The sequence below is a fragment of the Cavia porcellus genome, unplaced genomic scaffold (assembly GCF_034190915.1).
Source record: "Cavia porcellus strain 051 isolate PalLab524CR breed Dunkin Hartley unplaced genomic scaffold, mCavPor4.1 scaffold_6, whole genome shotgun sequence".
Lineage (NCBI taxonomy): Eukaryota > Metazoa > Chordata > Mammalia > Rodentia > Caviidae > Cavia > Cavia porcellus.
Genome location: NW_026947489.1, coordinates 38292678 through 38302029, shown reverse-complemented (window position 1 = coordinate 38302029; position 9352 = coordinate 38292678). Strand labels below are relative to the sequence as shown.

At 46.5% G+C, this 9352-nt stretch overlaps 1 pseudogene; it reads left to right on the top strand.

Annotated features, from left to right (window-relative positions):
- Nucleotides 1-1248: 1248 nt before the first annotated feature.
- LOC100718237 (neurofascin-like) lies at nucleotides 1249-7317 on the top strand (annotated as a pseudogene).
- Nucleotides 7318-9352: the final 2035 nt, after the last annotated feature.

Sequence of the window (9352 nt, the reverse complement as noted above, 5' to 3'; positions counted from 1 at the left end):
ACCTAATCATTGTCCCTTACAGCTGTGAAGGTTATCAATAGCAAGGAAAGTCTGAGAGGTGGTCATGTCTAAGTGAGTCAAAGAGACAAGGGAGCTAAAGGTACTGTGGCATTTTGGATAGAATGCTGGGACAGAAAAATGACATAAGTCAAAACTAAGGATGTTTCAGGATAGTCACAAGTTTGGATAAATGAAGGAGACCCTGTCTCAAAACAAAAAACAAAACAAAACAAAAGGCTGGCAAATAACTTAATGTGAAGGTCGTAGGTTCAATTCCAGTATGATTAACACACACACACACACACACACACACACACACACACATCCTCCTATGTGTTTATGAATATAACACATACTATAATTAATAAGATATATAAACATTGGCTAATTAATTACAAAATAGATATCATCATTGTAATGTAAGGAGATAATGAATGGGGATGCTTCTTAATTGTCCTTTAGATGAAGAACTGTCCTTGAAAACAGATGTACTAAAATTTTGTAAAATTGAAGACATAAAGCTATAAAATGCTTGGATCTCCAGAAGCTCCAGTAATGCACAGGCAACAGAGACTGAAGGCAGCCAGAGCTAGAAATGGTCCCATCCAGGGAACACACCACAAATACCTTAGGAGTGGCTCCTCTGGTCTGATCTACAGATTGCTTTCACCTTAGCTTTTTGATATTGTTCTTCTGGGATATTGGAATATTACAAGTGTGCACAGGAGGAGGGACTGATTGGTTTCATCTCTGTAACATTTAGACATGACCTTTAAAACAAATCTCCCAGAAGCATAATTATATGTCCCATACAAGGCTGTGGGACACATCCAACCTTAAGAGGACACCTGTCCACTAACCTAGACTTAGCACCAGGGAACTCATTCAGTGTTGCCTGGACTTTAACCTAATCACTGATTCTTGAAGGCTTATGACAATGTTCTCCAAGTCATGAGAGCCCAGATGCCTTCTTTTCACATGATTCCACCAGACAGTGGCCTGAGGAGTTAGCCTGAAAATTAATTAGCATTTGGAACTTGGCAACAACACTTCTCATTCCCTAAAAGGTAGTCACCAGAACTGTCTTCCAGAAACAAGAAGGTGAGGGTCTGGATGCTCATTGGAGGCCTAGAGTGAAAGTGGCCCTGGCATTGCAGGAGCCCAGCTGGGACTTGGGGTGTCCTCAGAGAGAGATGCATAGCCCTTGTCTTTTGCTGAAGCCACAATGCCCAGTAGACTCTTTCCACCATGGCTGTGGCTCTCATCCTCCAGGATGTCTTCAGTGGCCTGAGTATCCAGAAGGACTCACCAGTTTCCTCTGCTTCCAGGACAGAGGGGACCTATGGTGTCTCCACATCCTTCACTTTTCAGTGAACCTGTCTTGTCTTACACAAGTCCCTAGTTTACTTACTTATTTATTTAATTTATTTGTGACATACTGTGAGTGAAGAATTTACTATGTGTTCAGGCGAGTGCATTATAAATGCACATTTACACTTTTCCTTTCATTGCAAAAAGGTTTCAGTGGCTCACATTTTTTTTATTAAAAAATTAAAAAAAGAAGAAGATTAAGATAAAAGAGGACATAAAGCATAATAACACAGGTCATAACAGAACAATTTAAGCCACAAAGTGTTTCACCACAAGATAACCCGACAACAGTAGCTACCATAGTGTTTTTTTCCTTGAAATATGTGAGTATAACTTCGTATATTATAGCATCAAACACAACATGACAGTGTAAAACCATTCAAGAGAATGAAAGTATTGCACGGTATTTAGAACCAACTAACAAAACGAACAATGGTTTCTATATTATCTCCTTGTCTATAAAAATTTTTGTTTATACTATCACATATAATAAAATCCAGTAAAATACAACATGATAAACTGATGGAAACAGAAGAATAAAAGCTTGGTGGGACTTCAAAATAAGATTATATTAAGTCAGCACTAGCTATTATATTGTCTTGTTTTCTTCAAAATAACTGTTCATACCATCACAGACAATAAAATCAAACAACCCAGAATAAAATCATTTAATGGCTTATATTTTCAAATGTAGCAAAAAGTTGGCAAGGGAATAGTGATATCTATTGTGTCTGCTCATTTACTTCTTTTAAGAGTTTGGTGAGGTTTGTGCCAGTAACATCCTCATAGGATTGATATTAAATCAGAGGCACCAACAGGTGAGAAGGCAAAGCTTGCCTTCCAAGCCAGCAGGCAGGGGCTCCAGCTGTCAGCACTGGCATAAAGAATCAGGAGAAGGAACTTTCTAGGTTTCAAAGGACTACAGACCAATAGCTCAGATCATCACTACACTGATCTGAGAGATATGGGTGACACTTTATAGGGAAAAAAACCAGCACAGAGGATAAGGATGTGAGATAAAAGGGACACAGGGCAGGAAGTCGTTAGCTGTTGACTCAGGCCCTTTTCAGACCTAGTGGGCTCCACTGCAGGACCTGACCATGCTCTCCAGGCTGGCACCAAGCTACATGAATCTTGAGTACCAGGAAATCCCTGGATCCCAGTGCCCTTCTTTAGGTGTCATCCTCCACTTCTGAGTCCGTCTCAAGGGCAGGGAAAAGGGTTTCTCTCAGCTTACCGGGGCCAGTTCAAGTGAGAAATCTCTCATCTGGATCGAAGTCTCAGATCTGAGACCCTCAGTACTTAAGGGTCCCAGTTCTCCATGATAACACCACCCCAGGTACAAACATTGAGGAAGGAACCAAAGCCAGATTGTCCTTAGGGCATCCTGTCCCTGGCTGCTCCCCTCAGCGCACCTTCCTTGGGAAGTCTGTATGTATAGACGCAATCTGCTCTGAACTCCCTCTCCTTCCCTGATTCTCATTCTAAGCATGCTATCATGCAATACTGAGATTACTCTGGAGGGAAAGGAGAGCCCACACCCCAGAGTCACCTGCTGCCCTGGCTAAGTCCCTCAAAACTGCCCACACCACATACAACATTTTGCCACCTGCTGGCAGAGAATAAACTGCCCCCCTGCATGTCCAGAGAGGAGCTCTGCACCATCTGGTCACTCCCAGACAGAACTGTTAGGAGCATTAGCTGGGTGCAGAAGCAAAGCCTTGTCCCTGAGGAGGCACAGGCAAGTGGGAGGTAGAGTGAGAGCCAGGCATGAGTGCCTCCTGCAGACTCCCTAGAAGCAGATCCCTTCATCACAGAGACAGAACATCCCTGGGCACCAGAAATACAGCAGGAGACTACCTGGCTGGGGAGAGCAGAGCCCAGCCCAGTCCACAGGAGGTAAGGGGACCCTAGGATGGGGATGGAGCTAGCTGGGAGCTATGGGCCAGGCCTGGACATTGATGGAGGCCCAAGAAGACATGGCCTGGAAGTGGCTGCCTCCACTAGGCTGGGACCAGAGATCTTGCTCATGCCCAAGTGTCTCCAGTGTATAGAAAGTTGATAAGTGCTACAGTCTTGAGATTTACTAAGAAGAAAAGAGTAAAATGAGATACTCTTGTATAGTTTGCCAGCAGCAAGACCATCCAAGTGAGGACAAGGGAAAAGTCAGTGTACTGGCAGTCTCTAGAGTAGGAATTTGTTCACAACCACTTTGTCTGCATGCCCATTGGCTCCTGAGGCTCATAGTTTTAGCTTTTCCCTGAGCCACAACCCCAGAAGGTCCCTGCAGCCCAAACACCCCCTTGGCTTCTTGGCACAGTGACCCAGCCTCCAACCACTACCAAGCAGGACCATACCTTGGACTCCCATGACAACCTCCTGATTAAGAGTGAATGGAAGGGGATCCCTGCCCTAGCTTCCACTAGACTTGAAATAGCAGATTCTTCAGCATTTCTCAGGACCCACCGGTGTGTGTGAGGAGGGGATCAGTGACCTGGTGATGAACTTCCACAGTGGAATGCAGCCTGAGGAGTACGACAGCAAATGTAAGTGCTTCACCTGCAACAAATATGGCACAATCCTGTGCAGCAAAATCTGCCTGCTAGTGTCCAGGTCTTCCCTGTGGTACAGTGAACACTGGAACTCTGTTGTGGTTCATGAAGGTACACCCTTGACACTGCACTGCAATCCCTCCAATGGCCTCCAATCTTCGATTATCTTCTGGATGAGCTGCTCCATGGAGCCCATTGCCCAGCACAAACCTGAATCCCAGGGCCATAAAAGGGGGTTGTACTTCTCCAGCGTGATGCTACAGGGCATGAAGACCAACTACAGGTGCAATGCCCACTTTCATTTCACCCACACAATTCGGAAGAAGAACCCCCTCATCCTGAAAGTTCTCATCATTTGAAGAGTTGCAGAAAGAACACCCAGTTTCATGTATCCTTATAGCACCTCAAGCAGTCAGATGGTGCTTCGAGACATGGACCTCCTGCTGGAGAGCATTGCTTCTAGGGTCCCAGCATCATACATCACATGGTATAATAAAGGTGGGGACTTCCCATCTGACAAAGCTGAGTTTGAGATCTTTAGCAAGGCTCTGCATATCACCAATGTCTCAGAGGAAGACCAAACAGTATTCTGTCCGATCTCCAACAAGATGAGTAGAATCCAATACAGAATCTCAGTGAGAGTAAAGGCTGCTCCCCACTGTCTGCATGAACTCAAGAACCTGATCCTGAGTCCTGGAGAAGATGGAAGACTGGTGTGCAGAGCCAAAGGAAACCCCAAATCCACTCTCCAGTAGATGGCGAGTTAGGGAGCCTTTGTAGTCAGATTGCTCAACTCAAACTACAAGGTGGCCAGTGACACCATCATCTTCTGGGACATGCATACCAGCAGCAGGCCGTGTACCAACACAACACCTCCAATAAGCATAGCTTCCTGCTGTCAGCATCCTGGACATCCTACCTCAGATGTTATCACCCCAGAACCAGCTCATTCAGGTGATCCTCTACAACAAGACATGGCTGGATTCCCTGTTTCTTTGATCTCTCATTCCACCCTCCAGCAGTTTAAGAATGGGTAGGGAAGCAATCAGGATGATGACAATTACCATGTCTATGAGAATGGCAGCTTGGAAAGAGGACCAAGGCATCCACAGATGTGTTACCACAACCATTCCAGGCGAGGCTAAAAACAAAGTCTGCCTGAAGGTCACAGATTCCACCAGGTCCTAAGCATGGGGAGGGGGGCATCAGAGGGCAGCTGGAGCATTGAACAAAATATGATTCCTCACTGAGACATCATCTCCTAGCTGAACGATTATGAGCTGCTGTACTCTGAAAACAAGATAAAGAAATAAGATGACTTTTTAATCAATTTTGTTTTTGCATAGTGAAACCAGGACTAGTACATCTGTGTGATATATACATATCTGAGATGGACCAAGAACCAGCCAACACCTACCTCATTGTTATAGCTGACCAGGCCCAAAGGACAGCCACAACCATTCTGTCAACTGAAGCTCATGGACCTTGCTGAACAGAGTGTGAGGCTGAGCTGGAGTCCAGGATATAACAACAGCCCTGTCGCAGACTACATTGCCTAGGTTCAAGAGGACCAATTCCAACTAGGGACCTCCCACAGTCTTTTGAAGTTCCCAGATGGTGTCAACTCAGTTGTCCTCCAGCTTTCCCCATATGTCAACTACCAGTTCCGGGTCACTGCCATCAACAAGGTAGGGTACAGCTACCCCAGCCTCCTGTCAGGGCACTACAACCAGCACAGCTCCCCCTGAGTCCAATCCCAGTGATGAGAAGGAAGAGCGAGCCAGGAAGAGCAACATGGAGATCACGTGGATGCCAAGGAATGCCTCCTCCGTCTTGGGCCCCAACTTGTGCTACATTGGTAAGTGGAGGCAGAGAGACTCCAGAGACCTGCAATGGGACAGTGTGGGACTCTCATTATGTGGTGGAGCACACCCCTGTCCACGTGCCTTATGAGATCCAGGTCTGAGCTGAAAACAACTTTGTGAGGGGCTTAGAGCCCGACACTCTCAACAGCTCCTGGAGAAGGTTGTTCCCAGGCTGCACCCACCAACACATGAACTGTAGGTCATGGCATTGACCTACAATAGAAGTGCATATGCTCCAGCAAGGTCCAAGGCCAACTCCAGGTGTACCAAGTGGTACCAAGTACCAAGAACCAAGGTCACTCCTGGTCCCCTAACAGCCAGCTACCATGTTAATCAGGGTGAGGGGTAGCAGAAATGGGGCACAGGGAATTAGGGGTATTTTTTGGATCCAAAGTTGATTCACAATGATGTCTAGGATGAGCTGTTCAAAAATTACCCACAAGATAATATGCATACAGTCATGAGTCACATAGCAACAGGGACGTGTTCTGAGAAATGCATATTAGGCAATCTTGTCATTGTGCCAACATCAGAGTGTGCTGGTACAAACTTCCCTGGTGTAGATCTGTCGCTCAGGGTGGCCTCTTTTTTTTTTGTCTTTTTCCTTTTTATCGGTACCGGGGATCGAACTCATGACTGCCTGCTTTCAAGGCAGGCGCTTATGCCGCTGAGCTAAATCCCCAGCCCCCAGGGTGGCCTCTTAATGCAATCAATAGACCCAGTAAATAAAAGCCAGTGTGCTGGCCAGTGTGACACAGCACACTGCTACACAGGAAACACTGTTGTACAGCAGAAGGATTTTTAAAAGAAGAAGGAATGGTGTGCTATGGTAGAAGAAGTGGAGGGCATCGGGAAGGGAGTAGGGAAGGGAGCATCAGGACCTGAGAAGGACAGACTCAAGGGATTAGAACAGGACCCACGGAAAGAGAGGCCTTACAGTAAAGAACAAGGGAAGCAAGGGCCAAGCAGGCATCTAGGGAGAGGCTCTTTACAGGCAGAAGTACAGTCCAGGTGATTGCCCTAAGGCAAGACCTGCCTCGTGGGTCCCAGGAACAGGAGGCCAGCACAATGGGAACACAGGAGGGGAAAGGAGAGTCTGAAATCAGAGAGGAAACAGGAGCCAGATCAGCTCCTCCTGACTCAAAACCTCAGATTTGAACCAGGAAGAGCCCGAGAGACAGCTGCCAGACAGAGGAGCAAACTAGGTGGGCAGGGTAGGGCAGATTCCACCACATGGCACTGGAATGATACTGGGATCCTGGACAGCCCTCTGTAGAGCCACTCCTGCTACAGTGGACCTTGACTGGACTCGGAGGAGGGCTGCTCTCTCCTCCTGATGGACTCAGTGTCCACCTCTACCTGCCTCCTCCTCCTACTTCATTTCCTCCTCCTTCATGACCTCCACACCTCTGGCACCTCCTTCCCTCTTCTCCTCTTCTGCCTCCTCCTCAGTCACCAACACCACCACCTCCTTCTCCGTCACCTCCACCAACAACAACACTTTCACCACCTCCCACCCAGTGTCCTAGAGGGAAGCTCACTGGACCACAGCAGCTGAGCCACAGGGCTAGCTCCTGAGACTGCCATTGCATAAACATCCACCAGGGGGCGCGAGTACCACACACAGCTTCTACCTTCAGCATCAGAAACTTGGTCGGGGGCTCTGGGTTCCACACTGCCACACACTCTAACCATGTGCCAGGGGACACAAGGTTCCCCCCACCAACAACTCATACCCCCTTTACCTCAGTGTCTTTCTTCCTCAGTGCCTCGAGTACGAGTTGGGAGAGCCCACCCCCCAGAGAGACCCTTCTTCATGATTCCTGGTATAGATTTTGAGTAGCAGGAGGGTAAAACAGGAAAAGGAGGATCCAGTCCTGGTAAATGACCCCATGTAATGTGTGCAGTCACCAGGGTTGCCTGTCCATCTTTCCTTGGGGCTGCTCTTGTTCTTTCCTTGAGGTTCCCTGGGGGCTCATTTGAAGCTAGGGAACCCGTTCAACTTCATCTTTCAAGTAATTGTAATCATAGCTTTTTTCTCTTTTCTTTAGTACTCCGTGAATGACTTCTCTAGCCTGGCTTATATTTATTTGCATTTGTGTCTCAGAACACCCTCAAGTAGGCATATACTACTCCATAATTCTATGTGTATAAGAAGAGTTTAATAACATCCAAGGTCACACAGCTGGTACTCTGTAGAGTCAAGCTACATGTTAGTGTCTCTGCACATGAAATTGCCTACCTTATACTCATGCTTGTTGGGAAAGGCAGGTCTATTCAGCAGTGACCATTGCCAGAGGCCTCATTTTCCTGGTCTCAGTTTAGCCTTGAGGAGGGAACTCCTCCCAGCACCAGGGTAGGCAGGGATTGGGGAGGGGGCGTGGTGGTTGTTTGTTGAGTTCCTTTCAGACTCACACCAGGGCAATCATAAAATAGCAATGGGAACAAGAGCAGGATAAGTTCCACTCTATGTTAGCAAGGGCTTAACCTGTAGCTACCTCCCAGAGCTACATCCCTGGACAAAAGGGCTGGGAGAGAGAGGAGGGCTGCAGGAGCACATTCCTGAGAGCCAGCTCATTCTTAAATGTGGACCCTCAGGGCCTACACTGCCTTGTTCTAGTCTTGCCTGAGAAAACATGGCTGCTTTTTGAGCCTATTTGATATTGTTCTAAGATTCATATGCAAGTAAATCAAAACATGTTCAGAGTGGCTTTCCTCAAAAACCTAGAAACAACTGAAATGTCTACGACTTAGTGAATGAATGAATAATCATATGGCAGTACAGCCCCACAATGGAATAGCACTCAGCAATCAAAAGAATGAGCTACCAATATGCCCCAAACCACAGAGGAATCAAAGGTGATATGCTAAGTGGAAGAAGCCCAGGCTCAAAATACTACATATTGTATGATTCTGCTTTTATTCCTTTCTGGAAGCAGAAATACTCTCGTGTCAGAATCAGATCAGTATGGCCTGCACTAGGGGCATCCAAAGGGAAAGAGATTAGATGCAAAGGAATATAATGGAATGTTTTGAAGTAAAGGAAATAGTTGGTATTCTTTGGTGTGATTGACTTGAATGGCATGGGATGAACATTACCTTTCAAAGGTGAACAGAGTGTGTCAAATTCCTGAGCCAAGGTTGAGGCCCTATGGTCTCAGAAACAATATAGTTCCTGATGGGGTGTGATAGTCAGGGTTTGCAAGGAGAAAAAGACAATATAGGACACATCATTTATAGTATTATTTTATGATTGTTACCCAAAGTTAAATACAAGAAATGCATCAAACCCATTCATGCTTTGAGACCCAAGGAATTCAGCTAAGGGCCTAGATCTCACAGCTATTTCCTGCATGAGTCCAGCTGAAGATCTAAAGGCCATGATAATGTATCCCATGAGTTCACCTGGAGGCCTAGAGCCCACAACAATGACTCATGCAAGTCTCTTTAACGGATCTGTGCTGGGAAGGCCTAAAGGTCAGTGGTAGATGCCAGAAGTCTGTGCCAGTGTGATGAAGAATCTGAGGGTTCTATGAGGTGGGTTGAATTCTGTCCAGACCCCAG